Raw genomic sequence first — 19,170 nt, 5'->3', positions numbered from 1 at the left:
TGTGGCTATCATGAAAGGTGATGTTTCTCTGATTTCCCTCTCAGCTTCTTTATCCTTTGTGTATAGGAGGGCTACTGTATTTTTTGAGTTGATCTTGCATCCTGCCACATCACTGATGGTACTTATTAGCTGTAGGAGTTTTCTGGTAGAGTTTTTGGGGTCACTCAAGTACACTATCATATCATCTGCAAATAACGAAAGTTTGACTTCTTCCTTTCCAATTCGAATCTTCTTGATCTCCTTATATTGTCTTATTGCTATTGCTAGAACTTCAAGCACATGTTGAAGAGATATGGTGAGAGTGGACAGCGTTGTCTTGTTCCTGATTTTAGTGGAATCGCTTTTAGTTTCTCTCCTTTTAATTTGATCTGTCGGCTTGCTGTATATTGCTTTTATTATATTTATATATGATCCTTGTATCACTAATCTTTCCAAGACCTTTATCATAAAGGGGTGTTGAATTTTGTCAAATGCTTTTTCAGCATCTAATGAAATGATCATATTGTTTTTTTTCTTTCAGTTTTTTTTTAGTATTATCCATTTTATTCTAAGAACATAATAATTATTTTATATTTTCTTGGTGCTATTAAAGTTGTTTTTAGTATTTGAATCTTTTTTTTTTAAAATTTTTTTATTGATAAAAGGAGGATAAAGAAAAGAAAAAAAAACGAATTTCCACCTCCTCCCACCAGCCTCCCATTTCCCTCCCCCTCCTCCCACTCTTCTCCCCCTCCTCCCACTCTTCTCCCCCTCCTCCCACCCCTCTCCCCTTCCCCCCACTCCTCTCCCCCTCCCTTTCCAGTCCAAAGAGCTGTCAGGGTTCCCTGCCCTGTGGTACGTCCTAGGTCCTCCCCCCTCCATCCATATCTAGGAAGGTGAACATCCAGACTGGCTAGGCTCCCACCAAGCCAGCACATTGCGTAGGATCAAAACCGCGTGCCATTGTCCTTGGCGTCTCATCAGCCCTCATTGTTCGCCATGTTCCGAGAGTCCAGTTTTATCCCATGCTTTTTCTGGTAACAGTCCAGCTGGCCTTGGTGAGCTCCCAGTAGATCATCTCCACTGTCTCAGTGGGTGGGTGCACTCCTCGTGGTCCCGACATCTTTGCTCATGTTCTCACTCCTTCTGCTCCTCATTGGGACCTTGGGAGCTCAGTCCAGTGCTCCAGTGTGGGTCTTTGTCTCTATCTCCATCCATCGCCAGATGCAAGTTCTAGGATGATATGCAATATATTCGTCAGTATTGCTCTAGGGTAGGGTCATTTCAGGTTCCCTATCCTCAGCTGCCCAGGGAACTAACTGGGGACCTCAGCTTGGGCACCTGGGAGCCCCTCTAGGGTCAAGTCTCCTGCCCACCTTAAAGTGGGTCCCTTACCTAAGAATTGTGGTTCCGTGCTCCCCTATCCAACCTTCCTTTATCCCGATCCTCCTGTTTCCCCAAGTCCACCCTCCTTCCCTTCTACCTTTTCTCTCCCCATCTCCCCTAACCCCCTTCCCACCCCACCCCCAAGATCCCACTTTCCCCCCCGGCAATTTTGTCTACTTCCCTTATCCAAGAGGATAACTATATGTTTTTCCTTGGGTTCACCTTCTTACTTAGCTTCTTTAGATTCGCCTATTGTAGACTCCGTGAACCCTATTTATGGCTAGAAACCAATTATGAGTGAGTACATCCCATGTTCGTCTTTTTGGGCCTGGGATACCTCACTCAGGATAGTGTTTTCTATTTCCATCCATTTGCATGCAAAATTCGAGAAATCATTGTTTTTTACCGCAGCGTAGTACTCTAGTGTGTATATATTCCATACTTTCTTCATCCATTCTTCCATTGAAGGGCATCTAGGTTGTTTCCAGGTTCTGGCTATTACAAATAATACTGCTATGAACATAGTTGAACAAATGCTTTTGACATGTGATAGAGCATCTCTTGGGTAAATTCCCAAGAGTGGTATTGCTGGGTCCAGGGGTAGGTTGATCCCGAATTTCCGGAGAAACCGAAACACTGACTTCCACAGTGGTTGCACAAGATTGCATTCCCACCAGCAATGGATGAGGGTACCCCTTCCTCCACAGCCTCTCCAGCAAAGGCTATCCTTGGTATTTTTGACTTTAGCCAATCTTACAGGTGTAAGATGATATCTCAAAGTTGTTTTGATTTGCATTTCCCTGATCGCTAAGGAGGTTGAGCATGACCTTAAGTGTCTTTTGGTCATTTGAACTTCTTCTGTTGAGAATTCTCTGTTCAGTTCAGCGCCCCATTTTTTAATTGGGTTAATTAGCATTTTAAAGTCTAGTTTCTTGAGTTCTCTATATATTTTGGAGATCAGACCTTTGTCTGTTGCGGGGTTGGTGAAGATCTTCTCCCAGTCAGTAGGTTGCCTTTGTGTCTTAGTGACAGTGTCCTTTGCTTTACAGAAGCTTCTCAGTTTTAGTAGGTCCCATTTATTCAATGTTGCCCTTAATGTCTGTGCTTCTGGGGTTATACCTAAGAAGCGATCGCCTGTGCCCATCTGTTGTAGGGTATTGCCCACTTTCTCTTCTATCAGATTCAGTGTTTTCGGGTTGATATTGAGGTCTTTAATCCATTTGGACTTGAGTTTTGTGCACGGTGATAGATATGGGTCTATTTTCATTCTTCTACAGGTTGACATCCAGTTGTGCCAGCACCATTTGTTGAAGATGCTTTCTTTCTTCCAATGTAAACTTTTAGCTCCTTTATCGAAAATGAGGTGTTCATAGGTTTGTGGGATAAAGTCCGGGTCTTCTATACGATTCCATTGGTCGACTTCTCTGTTTTTATGCCAGTACCACCCTGTTTTCATTACTGTAGCTCGGTAATAGAGTTTGAAGTCAGGGATGGTAATGCCTCCAGAAGATCCTTTATTGTATAGGATTGTTTTGGCTATCCTGGGTTTTTTGTTTTTCCATATAAAGTTGATTATTGTCCTCTCCAGATCTGTGAAGAATTTTGATGGGACCTTGATGGGGATTGCATTGAATCTATAAATTGCCTTTGGTAGAATTGCCATTTTTACTATGTTGATCCTCCCAATCCAAGAGCAAGGGATGTCCATCCATTTTTTGGTATCCTCTTCAATTTCTTTCTTCAATGCCTTAAAGTTCTTGTCAAATAGATCTTTCACTTCCTTGGTTAGATTTACCCCAAGATATTTTATGCTGTTTGTGGCTATCGTGAATGGAGAAGCTTCTCTGATTTCCCTCTCTGCTTCCATATCCTTTGAGTATAGGAGGGCGACTGATTTTTTGGAGTTGATCTTGTATCCTGCCACATTACTAAAGCTGTTTATCAGCTGTAAAAGTTCTTTGGTGGAATTTTGGGGGTCGCTTATGTACACTATCATATCATCTGCGAATAACGAAAGTTTAACTTCTTCATTTCCAATTCGAATCCCCTTGATCCCATTATGCTGTCTTATTGCTATTGCTAGGACTTCCAGCACTATATTGAAGAGGTATGGCGAAAGTGGGCAGCCTTGTCGTGTTCCTGAGTTAAGCGGGATGGCTTTGAGTTTCTCTCCATTTAATTTGATGTTAGCTGTCGGCTTGCTGTATATAGCTTTTATTATATTTAGGTATGACCCTTGTATCCCTAATCTCTCCAAGACTTTTAACATAAATGGATGTTGAATTTTGTCAAATGCTTTTTCAGCATCTAATGAAATGATCATATGGTTTTTTTCTTTCAGTTTTTTTATATGATGGATTACATTGATGGATTTTCGTATGCTGAACCAGCCCTGCATCTCTGCGATGAAGCCTACTTGATCATAATGGATGACGTTTTTTTGATGTGTTCTTGGATTTTATTGAGCCAGTATTTTATTGAGAATTTTTACATCAATGTTCATGAGTTAGACTGGTCTGTAATTCTCTTTCTTGGTTGAGTCTTTGTGTGGTTTTGGTATCAGGGTAATTGTAGCTTCATAAAAAGGGTTTGGCAATGACTCTTCTGTTTCTATTATGTGGAACACATTAAGGAGTATAGGGATTAGCTCTTCTTGGAAGTTCTGGTAGAATTCTGCACTAAAACTAAAATTCTGGTCCTGGGCTTTTATTTGGTTGGGAGGTTTTTGATGACAGCTTCTATTTCCTCATGACTTATAGATCTGTTTAAATTGTTCACCTGGTCTTGATTTAATTTTGGTATATAGTATTTATCTAAAAATGTCCATTTCTTTTACATTTTCCAATTTTGTGTCGTACAGGCTTTTGTAGTAAGACCTAATGATTCTCTGAATTTCCTCAGTGTCTGTTTGTAACATGGGGGCCTGCTTTTTGCTCCAGCTGCCCAGTTAGCTTAGCCCCGAAATAATTACACAGAAACTGTATTCATTAAAACACTGCTTTGCCCATTAGCTCAGGCTTCTTATTAACTCTTATAACTTATATTATTAACCCTTTATTCTTATCTATGTTAGCCACATGGTTCAGTACCTTTTTCAGCTGGGCAGATCACATCCTGCTTCTTTGGTGTCTTGACAGGACTGCAGAGGAATGGGCTTTCTCCTTTCCAGAATTCTCCTGTTCTTATTGTCCCACCTCTACTTCCTGTCTGGTTGTCCTGCCTATATTTCCTGCCTGGCTACTTGCCAATCAGTGTTTATTTAAAACATAATTGATAGAATACAATTGTCCCACACCATCTGTTGTTATGTCCCCCTTTCCATCTCTGATCTTGTTAATTTGAGTGTTCTCTCTCTGTGTCTTTTGATTAGTTCAGATAGGGTTTGTCAATCTTGTGGATTTTCTCAAAGAACCAGCTCTTTGTTTCATTGATTCTTTGGTTTGTTTTCTGTTTCTAGTGAGTGATGTTAGACCTGATAACAATATTTCACGTATACAGCCAGGGATAGAAACAAGTCGCAGAGGAAAAATAGGGACATGATACAATCAAAGCTATGCATGCAGCTGGGTGGTGGTGGTGCATGCCTTTAGTCCCTGCACTCAGGAGGCAGAGGCAGGAGAAACTCTGTGAGTTCAAGGTCAGCCTGGTCTACAAGAGCTAGTTCCACGATGGGCTCCAAAGCTATAGTGAAACCCTGTCTCGAAAAACAAAAACAAAAACAAACAAAAAAAATTGCTATGCATGCAGCTGAACTTGTTTAGGTAATTACACTAGTATTTACAAAACATGAAGTATTAATCTAATATTATCAATAAAAGCCAGGAGTCAGATATCAGGATAAAAACCTGGAAGATCAGAGAATCAGGAGCAGCAGCCAGTTGCTTTCTTCCTCTCTCGCTCCTCAGTCTGAAAGTGGACTGAGATCCTCTCTCCATCTCACCTTACTGCTTTCTGTCTCTACCTCCTGAGTGCTAGGATTAAATGTGTGAGCCACTACCATCCAGCTGGTTAACTAGTGACTAGCTCTGCCATCTGATCCCCAGGCAAGCTTTATTTGTTAGAGCACAAACAAGATATCACACAACAAGAACACAGTAAGATTGTTTTTCCTTTTTTTCATTTTTCTTTTCTTATTGAAATTATAATATAATCACATCATTTCTCTCTTCCTTTTCTTCCTTCCAAACCCTCCCATACAAGTCTCTACTTGCTTGCACTTTTTCATTAACTTCTGTTACACACACACACACCACATCACCTGTTACACACACACACATATCACCTGTTACACACACATATCACCTGTTACACACACACACACACACACACACACACACACACACACACACATCTGTATTCCTAAATACTACCTGCTCAGTCTGAATAATATGACTTAATATGTATGTTTTCAGGGCTGATCACTTGGCTATTGGATAACTAATTGCTGTGCTCTTCCCTGGACAAGTCTATTTCTCTATTTCTCCCCCTTTCAGCATTCCTTAGTTGAAAACCTTCCTTCCTTCCTTCCTTCCTTCCTTCCTTCCTTCCTTCCTTCCTTCCTTCCTTCCTTCCTTCCTTCCTTCCTCCTTCCCTCCCTCCCTCCCTCCCTCCCTCCCTCCCTCCCTCCCTCCCTCCCTCCTTCCTTCCTTCCTTCCTTCCTTCCTTCCTTCCTTCCTTCCTTTTTCTGAGACAGGGTTTCTCTTTGTAACCCTTGTTGTCTTGGAACTCACTTTGTAGATCTGGCTGCCTTCAGACTCACAGAGGTTCTCCTGCCCCTGCCTCTCAAATGCTGAGCTTAACAGCCTGTGCCACAATCCTGACTGCTTTTGGCTTTTTGCACAGAGTTGAGGCCTTTACGTCTTACCCCAGTCCACTCCGGCTGTTTTCCTTGTTCAATTAGTGATGTCTTCCTTGCTCATCACCCCAGGAAAATCTGTTGTCATCTTTGTTCATTTCAAGTTTAGGCAGTCATGTTGGTGAGACTTTATGGGTGTAGTTTCTGGCATTCTTAGGAGACACAATTTTACCTTAAATTACCTGATCCTCTGGCTCTAAAATCTTCCGGCCTCATCTTCTACAATGTTCCCTGAGCATTAGGTGCATGAGTCATGTAGATGTATCCATTGGGAGTTGGCTCCACAACTCTGCATTTTGATTGGTTGTGGCTTGCTGTAATGGTCTCCATCTGTTGCAAAGAGAAGTTTCCTTCACGGAGGGCGAGAACTACACTTCTCTGTGGGCATAAGGACAAATGTTTAGGATGTAGTTAGGGATCATGCTGATATAGTGAAGCAGTGGTTGTGTGTTCTCTAAGATTCATGACTTCATTAGCCCTAAGTAACTGACTAGTTTTCTAGTACCAGGCATGGTTTCTTTCTTGGTGAAGTGGCTTTAAATCTAATTAGGAAGCTGTAGTTGACTGGTAAAGTGTATGTGTTGTTACAGCACCCTTAGGGCTATTGTGATATCCTGGTGGTTGTTGTGGTTTACAGGTATCATAACTGGGTAGGGCTGTTGGTTTCTTCTGTGCTTTGGAAGCTTATGTGGTACTTTGTGGAACCATGAAAATTAGTCCTCAGAGGCATTCAGATCAGTGCCAGCTCAGGAGCCTCTGGACCGTGTTTCTGAAGTGCATGGTGTCTTTAGAAATAGCGACTTCCATTTTACCTCTGGGGAGCAACCAAGGGCAACAGCAATAGGCTGTATGTTTGGAGAATTTTTCAGACAACCCTGACCAATAGCTTAAAATAGGGCTTCTCGTTCATGCCTGGTATTGGGGTTTTTCTTAGGTGGTCTTTGGTGTAGCATTGTTATTCGGATGATTTGTACTATATATGTATATTTATATACACAATTAGGTGTAGTGTAGATTTTTTTTATATTTAATTGTATGATTCCTTATGACTTTTCAGACATCCTTACTATTCTTTCACCCTCCTCCTTTTATTTATCTCCCTTCCACCTCCCCTAAGAGCCCACCTTCTCCATTTCTCTAATCAGATTGCTTGCACCCTACTATTTCCCTTCTTATTGCTCTCCACCCCCTATCCTTGTAATGATCCCTTTCTACTTTGATGATTTTTGCAGATACACCAGGATATGTATTCACATCTGAAGACTTATAGCTACGAGTCTCAGATGAGTGAGTATATGTGACGTTTGTCTTTCTGGGTCTAGGCTATTTCTCTTACTGTGATCTTCTTTAATTCCATCTATTTACCTGTTTTCATTTTTCTTTACAGCTGAATAGTATTCCATAATATATATGCACTACATATTCAATATTAATTTTGCCAGTGGAGGACACTTAGACGGTTTTCATTTCCTAGATCTTGTGACTAGAGTAGCAATGAAAATGGCTGAGCAAGTATCTCTGGAGTGGAATACTGAGTTCTTTGGGCATATGCCAAGGGGTGGTACAACTGGGCCATATGGTAGATTTATTTTTAACTTTTTGAGAATTCTCTGCACTGATTTCCAGAGTTGCCACACCAGTATGCAATCCCAACAACAATGAATGGGCCTTCCTTTTTCTACACATCTCCTCCAGCATTTGTTGTTCATTGTTCTGTTGATCTTTGCTATTTTGACTGGGGTAGGATGAAATCTTAAAGTTGTTTTGATATGCAATTCCCTAATTGTTAGGTATAATGAACAGTTTTTTTTTAAGCCATCTTTTTCTTATCTTGAGGACTCTCTGTTCTCAAAAACAGTGAATGGGTTCCAAGACTAATTTTTTGAACAAGTCATATTGTGTGTGTGTTTCACTTTGTTTTCTGAGTTCTTTATATATTCATATTATATATAGTTATATATTATATTATATATTATTACTATATTATATAAATATAATCTATTAATTCCCTGTCAGATGTATAGCTGGTGAAGATTTTCTTTCTTTCTCTTCACTCAGTTGGTTACTTCTTTAGCTGTGCAGAAGCATTTTAGTTTTATGAACCCCACTTGGGTAATGGGACTCCTATCCAGAAAGTCTTTTTCTACAACTGTATCCTGAAGAGTATCGCCTATGTTTTCTTCTAGAAGTTTCAGGTTTCATTCATTTCACTGAATCTTTAAATAGCTTTTGATAAAAGATCATTTCCATAACACTAGTTCTATCAATCCACGAGCAGGGGTGTTTGAAATTCTGGTAGAATTTTGCTGTGACTCCATCTGGGTCTGACTGTTTTTAGTTGGAGGCTTTTTATCACTACTTCATCCCTCATTTGTTGGAGATCTGTTTGGGTTGTTGACTTTTTCTTGGTTTAATTTTGATGATTTGCCTGAACCTAAAAATTCATACATTTCTTTAAAGTTTTCTAGCTTAATGTAGTATATAAAAATAATATTTACTTGTTATAATTCTAAATTGCTTTGGTATTTGTTATAAAGTTTTCTGTTCATTACTGATTCTGTTAATTTGGGTCTTTTCTTTTGGCTAGTTGGGCCAAGGGTCTTTCTACCTTTTGATCAGACAATTGACAGCATAGATATTTAAAGTTCTTATCAAAATGCTTGTGTTAATTGTGGTCATAGCATTGTTTATCTTTTTTTCGCTCATGTTCTCTGTGGCATGTTGTGTTTTAATAATCAGGGATTCATATTTCCTTCCAGTCTCTGTACTGGTGCTCATTACTCTTTTTGCCTGAAGTAATGTTGCTGTCTTTTCTCTTTTGTTTTTCTTTTTTCCCTTTTATTGAAAATAGATTATTTTCTCATACAATATATCCTGATTATAATTTACCCTCTCTCTAATCTTCCTGGTTCCTCCCACTTCTCTTCCCCACCCCTCCTGATCTTCCTTTCTGTCTCTCATTAGAAAAGAACAGGCTTCTAAGAGATAACAACCAAACTTGAAAAAATAAAATATAATAAGATGAAGCAAAAACCATCATATCAAAGTTGGATATGACAACCCAATAGGAGGAAAGGGTCCTAAGAACAGGCACAAGTCAGGGACCCACTAGTTTTCACAGTCAGGAGTCCCACAAAAACACTAAGTTAAGAGCTATATTATATACATAGAGGATCTGGTGCAGACCCATGTAGGTCTTGCTGTTCTAGTATCTGTGAGTTCATATGCACCTTGCTTAGTTGGTTCAGAGAGCCTTGTTCTCCTGGTGTCCTTCATCCCCTCTGGCTCTTACAATCTTTCTACCTCCTCTTCTGCAGGATTTCTTAAACTCTGTGAGGGAAGGATTTGATGGAGACCTTCATTTTAGATTCCCTCTCTGCATAATGTCTGGTGTCTGCATCTGTTCCTATTTGCTACAGGAGGAAGCCTCCCTGAAGATGACTGGATAAGGCACTGATCTATGAGTATAGCAGAATATCATTAGGAATCATTTTGTTGCTGTTTTCATTTTTATTTTATTTTATTGTTTTTGATCAGTAGTGTTTAGTTTTACCATGCATCTCTGGGCTATCTAGTCTCTGCTACATGGTTAACCAAGCAGTGTCAGATGCGGATTTCTTCTTATGGAGTGGGCCTTAGATCAAATCAGACTTCAGTTGGCTATCCCCACCGTTGACCTAGCATATTTTTCAGGCATAAGAGATTGTAGGTCAAAGGTTTTGTGGCTGAGTTGGTGTCCACATTTCTCTTTTCCTAGCCTGCAGGGTATCTTCCTGCACCGAGGAGACTAGAATATAGGGGTGAAGGCTCCATGTAGGCACCAGCTTGACTTCTCCATGCTCATGAGTTGTGTGAGTGTTGTCTGTGGCAATGGGCCCCTTGGTCAGATTTCAGAGAGCAAGCTTCTGTCTTAGCATAATCTTCAGTAGTATGGGGATTTCCATGGGATTTTCTTGGCCAGCAACTCAATTTTATGTACCCTATTCCCATCACTGGAAGTCTAGCCTGGCTACAGGAGATGGCCAGCTGAGTCTCTGTATCCCCCATTAGTAGGTGTTATCATTAGGACTACCTTCATAGAGTCTAGGAAGTTTCCACTGTATTAGAATTCTACACCACCACAAATGTCAACTCCAATTCCAGCTGTCTCTCCCCACATTCTCTTACTATTCCATGTCCCCCCTACCTGGACCCTTCCCATCCCTACCTTCCCCAAGTCTATACATAACATTTATTCTATTTCCCTTTCCCAAGGAGATCCCTGTGTCCCTTCTAAATCTCTTCTCTTTGCTTAACTTTTCTGGGCTTAGAGATTGTAGCTTGGTTTTCATTTACTTAATGGCTAATTATCCCCTCTTAGGTAAATACATACCCTATTTATCTTTCTGAATCTGAGCTACCTCAGTCAGGAAAAATTTTTTTCTAGTTTCATCCATTTACCTGCAAATTTCATGATGTAATTTTTTTAAACAGCTGAGTAATACTCCATTGTGTAAGTGTACCACATTTTCTTTATTCGTTCTTCAGTTGAGGGACATCTAGGTTGTTTCTAGTTTCTGACTATTATGAATAAATCTACAATGAGCATGGTTAAGCAAGTGTCTTTGTGGTATGGCAGAACATTCTTTGGGTATATACCCAAGAGTGGTATAGCTGTGTGTTGAAGGAGATTGGTTCTCAACTTTATGAGAAACTGCCATATTGATTTCCATAGTGGTTGTATAATGGTCTCCTTGCTCCACATCTTTACCAGCATGAGCTGTCACTTGTGTTATTAATCTTAGCCATTCTGACAAGTGTAAAATGGAATATCAAAGTAGTTGGGATTTGTGTTTCCCTGATGGCTAAGGATGTTGATTATTTCTTTAAGTGTTTCTCAGTCATTTGAGATCCCTCTGTTGAGAATTCTGTTTAAATCTGTTCCCTGTTTTTAAATTGTTTTGTTTTTTTAATATCTAGTTTCTTGAATTCTTTATATATTTTGGATATTAGTCCTCTATCAGAAGTGGTATTGGTGAAAATATTTTCATATTCTGAAGGTTGCCGCCTAGTCAGATTGATGGTGTTGTTTGTCTAATAGAAGAGTCTTAGTTTCACAAGGTCCCCTGCTGTTGTGATATATGTTATTGTGTTGATTGTGTTGTCTTTTGTGTTCTGGACTGGAGAAAGAGGTTTGATTCTGGGAATTGCTAAGAAAGGTATTTTGACTTTAAAATACAGGCCTAAGGATTTGATGCTTTGAAAAAGAGGTTCTGCTTTTGTCTCCACAGAGGATGAGAACCTGTGGATTCATTGCAAATTTATGTGGTTTGAATCACTGAGACTCCCTGAAATGTTGATGTAAAATACTCCCAAGAATGCAGCACCCCCGCTCAGCAGGAAGTAGCCGGACAGGTTGATGACGATGCCCAAACTCCCTAAAAGATGTTAAATTGTGGTGTTAAAGTGGGGCCCCTTCAATGGTTCCGGAGCAGGAGCAGTGAGTCTGCTTCCCTGAGTTCTGCTCCACTCCATGCAGCAGTTTGGATCCAGAGTGAGTGCAGCTGGGGCCAGAAGGCAGCTGGAGCAGAGCTTTGCCACCACAGCTACTGCTGCCAGAGTTGCTCTCTCACAGACTGTGCAGACGGCTGAGACTGTCACCCAGCAGGCTGAAAGAGTCAGCAATGCTTTGGACATATTCAATTGGGCGTATTGACCTTGAACCAACAAGTAGCTCTGGTTCAGGAGCAAGTGGACTATCTTTGGACTTTAACAGTTAATCATGTTATATGTGTTACTCATGACACTGTATTGCATGCTTCTGCTACTGTTATGGAGCTCAACCGTCATATGAGAGGGCTTTGGAATACTGCTTTTGTTAATTTACCACCCAGTTAGTGCATGCTAGATGGTTGCAGTGCTGGTCTGGCTCCTTGGCACTGTCAGTCCTGGGAATACTTACTTGGTTTAGTGCTATGTGTCTGGGTAGCCACGGACGGGCAATACTTTGGAGCAGGATGCCACCTAAGACAGGGAATATTAGAGGGCTTTTCCCCATGACAGGCAAGGTATTATAAAATAAAATGGGGGGAGTTGTTGTGATCCAGCTGCTCTCACTTCCCCTGACTGACAGAGGAACTTCCTTGTGGTCTGTAATTTACAAAATGTTTGTGTTCTTTCTGGCCGGTGGGTCTCCACAGAAGGAGTAGAGGTATAAAAGGTTGCTGGGCAAAATAAAGGTTGCTGTTCTTCCACCTGAAAAGAAGCCTCTGTGTCTCAACCCCGGCATCCCCCGCCAGTCTTGGCTATCCAGGCTGCACTGGCCTGCTTCTCTCTCCCTCTTTTACCCCTCTTCAGGTTTTCGAGACAGGGGTTCTCTTTGTAGTCCTAGATCTCCTGGAATTCACTCTGTAGATCAAGATGGTCTAGAATTTAGAGATCTGCCTGCTTCTGCCTCCATAAGCTGGGATTAAAGGCATGCAGCACCATACCCAACTGAGGTCCCATTTATTAATTGTTGATTGTAGTGCTTAAGGTGTTCTGTTAAGAAAGTTGTCTTCTGTATCAGTGCATTCAAGGCTATTTCCCCACTTTCTGTTTGTTTGTTTGTTTGTTTGTTTGTTTTTGTTTTTCAAGACAGGGTTTCTCTGTGGCTTTGGAGCCTGTCCTGGAACTAGCTCTGTAGACCAGGCTGGTCTCGAACTCACAGAGATCCGCCTGCCTCTGCCTCCCGAGTGCTGGGATTAAAGGCGTGCACCACCATTGACCGGCTTCCACGTTCTGTTTTATCAAGTTCAGTGTATCTACTTTCATGTTGATCCACTTGGACAGGTTTTTGATCCACTTGGACTTGAGTTTTGTGCAGAATAATAAATCTGAATCTATTTGCATTCTTCTACAAGTAGACATCCAATTTGATCAGCACCATTTGTTGAAGATATCTTTTTCCAGTGTATATTTCTGGCTTCTTTATACAAATTAGTTGTCCATAGATATGTAGATTTATGTCTAAGTCATCAATTCAATTTCATTGATTCACCTATCTGTTTTTGTGTCAATATCATGTAGTTTTTATTACTATAGCTCCGTAGTACAACTTGAAATTGTGAGCGGTGGGACCATTCTAGCAGTTCTTTTATTGTTCAGGATTGTATTAGCTATCCTGGATTTTTTGTTTTTTTCTGTGTGAAGTTGAGAATTATCCTTTCAAGGTCTATAAAGAATTGTGTTGGAATTCTGATGGAGATTGCATTGAATTTGTAGATTTTTTTTGATAGGATGGTGATTTTTACTGTGTTACTTCTACTAATACACGAAAAGGGGGTCTTTATTCTTCTTCAATTTATTTCTTCAAAGATTTGAAGTTTATTGTGACATTTCAAATATATTTTAATAAATAAAACTGAATATCTGAAAGCAAAACAGTCCCACTGGTCAGCCTTACAGGCCAGATTATGGTAACACACAACTTTAATTCGAGTAGGCACCCTAGTTGCCATAGAAATTGGGTGGTGTTTGCCTTTAATCTCAGCGGTGCATGCCTTTGGTCCCAGCCCTAAACAGGAATATAAGATGGAGTGAGACAACTCTCAGATAATTGTCTCCTTCTGAGATTCCAGGAGGCAGGATCACCATTTCAGACTGAGGCTGAAATAAGAGCCAGTGGCTGGCTGTTTTGCTTTTAGGATCTTCAGCTTGTACCCCAATATCTGACTCTGAGTTTTTATTTGTCTCCCAATGTTTTGGGGTACAAATTCATGTGGATCTTGATTCCATGCCTGCTGGGACTGGCTCAAAAGGTTTGTGGCTGAAGGTCTTCCACCCTATCCACTTGGCTTGATTTCACCTACTAAGGTTTTTTTTTTTTTTTTTCCAAAACCCCACCATGTGAAGCTACCCCTTTGGTGGGCCCACCACATGGCAACTTGGCAATTTCTCCAGCTCATGCTCACATTTTCTCTGCTGCATGGTAACTTGCTCAGCTTCTGGTTTGTGTTCCTAGATAACAATTTACTGAAATCTCCTAACAGAGGTAAGTTCATTTTAATTAATAAATAAATCAGTAAATTTGAAATTATGTAATGGCAGACCACATCACCATCCAGGAATTTAATAACCTTTGCTTATATTATGGACAATATTCTGCAAGGCTTATATGGTTTTTCCTGATGCATCCATTTATTTGATATTGGGACTTAGCTTTGTTTTTCACATTATATCTTTTAAAAAATGGTTTGATAACAGAGCCAAAAATGAGGCACTTTTAGAAATAATGCAGTCTTTACAGACTAATAATGAAAAGCTATCTGACAGGATTTATAGCATCAAAAATCAAAAGTTGGCTGAAAAAATACCATTGAAAAGGATAACATTAATTTGACAGAAAAAAATCAATCCATGTCAAAGGGTGCTGAAAACTTATCTGAAAGGATCTGTTAAAAAGTTATGATAAATGAGCATATAGAATATCTCTCCAGGAAGGCACTCTGCATGTCATTCAAATAATATCTAAAGATGAGAAGTTATCATTAATGAAAAAATTTTATACCTTGGAATCATATTGAAGAATGAGGACTAGAGATTATGTGATTCAATGAAATTATTAGAAATATTTACAGGTCAAGAGATTCAAGCTTTACAAAAGACAGTGGTAAAAATATTGAAATGATTGAGGAAACTATCAGAACTGACGAGCAGGGAGATGGAGGTAAAAAGACAGGCTTTAGCCTTGAAAGTATATGTCAGAGTCAGAGATGATTTACCAAAGGTTCTAGCTACCCACCCTGTAATCTCCTGACAAAGCATCCAGAACTAAATACCCAAAATGATTCAAAGAATATAAATGGCAACCAATAGGTATGAATGATTTAAAGAAAATTAAGCAAGCAGTGGTATCTTATGGCTTGCATTTCCCATTTGTTAGGGGGATGGTGGAAATGTGGACTTCAAGCAATAAGGCTACCCCACACCACTGGCTAGATCTGATGGGCTACAGAGAAGGCCTGGGTTGGGGTGGCAGGGGGAGTCACTGACCTAGACTGTAGGAAAAGATGTGGAAAGTCTCTGCATTACATTTCCCATAATCAGTCAATTCTCAACAGGTTGAACAGACTATGCAAGCAGAATGAGTACGTATTTGTGAATGAGCTCAAAGCTTATTCTTAACTTGGTTACAGAGTACTTGAAAGTTTGATATGTCAGGCAAATTTCAAACAGCTTTTCTTAGAAAATGTGTCCTACCCACATCAAGCGAGTTCCCATTTGATTTATTTATGCCATGCTATGAAAGTGTTAACTGGGGGAAATTAGCGCTCCATCCGATTCTCCTTAATAAAAGAGTTTTTTTTAAAAAAAATTTTTATTGAGAAAAAGAAAAAAAAGTTTCCACCTCCTCCCAGCCTCCCATTTCCCTCCCCCTCCTCCCACCCTTCTCCCCCTCCCCCAACTCCTCTCCCCCTCCCTCTCCAGTTCAAGAGCAGTCAGGGTTCCCTGCCCTTGGAAAAAGTCCAAGGTCCTCCCCCCTCCGTCCATGTCTAGGTAGGTAAACATCTAAACTGGCTAGGCTCCCACAAAGCCAGAACATAAAGTAGGATCAAAACCCTGTGCCATTGTCCTTGGCTTCTCATCCGCCCTCATTGTTCGCCATATTCAGAGAGTCCGGTTTTATCCCATGCTTTTTCAGTCACAGTACAGCTGGCCTTGGTGAGCTCCCAATAGATCAGCCCCATCTCAGTGGGTGGGTGCACCCCTCGTGGTCCTGACTTCCTTGCTCATGTTCTCCCTCCTTCTGCTCCTCATTGGGACCTTGGGAGCTCAGTCCAGTGCTCCAGTGTGGGTCTCTGTCTCTATCTCCATCCATCACCAGATGAAGGTTCTATGATGATATGCAAGATATTCGTCAGTATTGCTATAGGATAGGGTCATTTCAGGTTCCCTATCCTCAGCTGCCCAAGGAACTAAGTGGGGACATCGCCTTGGGCTCCTGGGAGCCATTCTAGGTTCAAGTCTCTTGCCAAGCCTAAGGTGGCTCCCTTAACTAAGATTTGTGCTTCCTTGCTCCCCCATCCAACCTTCCTTTATCCCAATCATCCTGTTTCCCCAAGTTCCCCCATCCTCCCCTTCTCACTTTTCTCTCCCCATCTCCCCTTACACCCATTCCACTCCACCCCCAAGATCCCATTTTTTCCCCCGGCAATTTTGTCTACTTCCCATAGCCAGGATAACTATGTGGTTTTTTTTTGGGTTCACCTTCTTATTTAGCTTCTTTAGGATCACCAATTATAGACCCAATGACCTTTATTTATGGCTAGAAACCAATTATGAGTGAGTGCATCCCATGTTCATCCTTTTGGGTTTGGGTTACCTCACTCAGGATAGTGTTTTCTATTTCCATCCATTTGCATGCAAAATTCGAGAAGTCATTGTTTTTTTTTTTTTTTTTTTTTTACCGCAGCGTAGTACTCTAATGTGTATATATTCCACACTTTCTTCATCCATTCTTCCATTGAAGGATATCTAGGTTGTTTCTAGGTTCTGGCTATTACAAATAATACTACTATGAACATAGTTGAACAAATGCTTTTGTCATATGATAAATTAAATGCAATCCCCATCAAGGTCCCATCAAAATTCTTCACAGACCTTGAGAGGACAATAATCAACTTTATATGGAAAAACAAAAAACCCAGGATAGCCAAAACAATCCTATACAATAAAGGATCTTCTGGAGGCATTACCATCCCTGACTTCAAACTCTATTACAGAGCTACAGTATTGAAAACAGCTTGGTATTGGCATAAAAACAGAGAAGTCGACCAATGGAATCGTATAGAAGACCCGGATTTTAACCCACAAACCTATGAACACCTCATTTTCGATAAAGGAGCTAAAAGTATACAATGGAAGAAAGAAAGTATCTTCAACAAATGGTGCTGGCATAACTGGATGTCAACCTGTAGAATAATGAAAATAGACCCATGTATATCACCATGCACAAAACTCAAGTCCAAATGGATCAAAGACCTCCATATCAGTCTGAACACACTGAACCTGATAGAAGAGAAAGTGGGAAGTACCCTACAGCAAATGGGCACAGGAGATCACTTCCTATGTATAACCCCAGCAGTACAGACATTAAGGGCAACATTGAATAAATGGGACCTACTAAAACTGAGAAGCTTCTGTAAAGCAAAGGACACTGTCACTAAGACACAAAGGCAACCTACTGACTGGGAGAAGATCTTCACCAACCCCGCAACAGACAAAGGTCTGATCTCCAAAATATATAGAGAACTCGAGAAACTAGACTTTAAAAGGCTAATTAACCCAATTAAAAAATGGGGCACTGAACTGAACAGAGAATTCTCAACAGAAGAAGTTCAAATGACCAAAAGACTCTTAAGGTCATGCTCAACCTCCTTAGCAATCAGGGAAATGCAAATCAAAACAACTTTGAGATACCATCTTACACCTGTCAGAATGGCTAAAATCAAAAACACCAATGATAGCCTTTGCTGGAGAGGTTGTGGAGAAAGGGGTACACTCATCCATTGCTGGTGGGAATGCAAACTTGTGCAACCACTCTGGAAAGCAGTGTGGCGGTTTCTCAGGAAATTCGGGATCAACCTACCCCTGGACCAAGCAATACCACTCTTGGGAATATACCCAAGAGATGCCCTATCATAAAAGAGGTTTTTAAAATTGAAAATAGGTTCTTCTCTCATACAATACACTCCAAGCACAGTTTCCCCTCTCTTCACTCTCCAGCTCTCCCCCACCTCCCTTCTCCTGCAGATAACCCTCCATTTCCTCTTCAGAAAAGAGAAGGTCTCCAAGAGATGACAACCAAATGGGACAAAACAAGATACTGTAAAAAAAAAAAAAGCAGACTTCATATTTAGGCTCAGCAAGGTAACACAATAGAAGGAAAAGACTACCAAAAGCAGGCAAAAGAGTCAAAGATACACCTGCTCTTATTGTAAGGAGTTCCCCCAAACACCAAGCTAATAACCATAACACACAGAGGGCTTGGTGCAGCTCCGTGTGGCCCCCATGCTTCCAGTTTCAGTCTCTGTGAGACAGTATGAAACCCTGCCCAGTTGGTTTTGTTGGGCTGTGTTCTCCTGGTGTCTTTCACTCCCTATGACTCTTACAATCTTTCTTCCCTCTATAGGGGGCCCTGATCTCCAAGGGGAAAGCTTTAATGGAGATGAAGACCTCAACTTTAGATTCTCTCTCCACATAATGTCTGTTTGTGGGTCTCTGAACTTGCGTGCCCATTGTTGCCACAGAAAGTTGCTTTGATGATGACCGGATATGGCAAAAATCTTAGTATAGCAGAGTATCTTTGGGAATAATTTCATTGATTTGTTTTTTAACAGTTGTATTTGGCTCTACCCTAGGTACCTGGGCTATACAGTCTTCAGTTCCTGGCCATACAGGCAGCGTAGAGCGCTGGTTCCTTCTCATGATGTGGGTTTCAAGTTAAATCAAACATTGGTTGGCTACTCCTGCAAGTTCTGGTCCACCCTTGCTCCAGCACGTTTTGGAGATAGAAGAGATTGTAGATCGAGGGTTTTGTGGCTGCATTGGTACACAGGTTTCTCTTTTCAAAGCCTGCAGAGTACCCTCATGCCAAAAGAGTCTAAAACATAGGGGTGAAGGCCCCATGCAGGCATCAGCTCAACCTCTGTACATTCAATGAGCTGTGTGGATGTTGTCCTTGTTCCCTAGGTAGTGGGGTCCCTCTCTCAGTTTTCAGAGAGTGACCTTCTGTCTTAGCATCAGTCTGGGTTGTTTAGGGATCTCCGGGACCTCATCGGCCAACAACTCAACTGAATTCATTCCAGTCCTGGCCCTGGCAGCCTTGCTTGGCTACACAAATGGCCGGTTCCGATTCTGTATCCTCCATTGCTATGAGTCTTCAGTGATGTCACTTTCATAGATTACAGGAAGCTTTCATTGCACTAGGT

This window comes from Microtus pennsylvanicus, chromosome 1, assembly GCF_037038515.1.
Source record: "Microtus pennsylvanicus isolate mMicPen1 chromosome 1, mMicPen1.hap1, whole genome shotgun sequence".
Lineage (NCBI taxonomy): Eukaryota > Metazoa > Chordata > Mammalia > Rodentia > Cricetidae > Microtus > Microtus pennsylvanicus.
The sequence above is the reverse complement of the archived record's forward strand: the minus strand, read 5'-3'. Positions refer to the sequence as shown.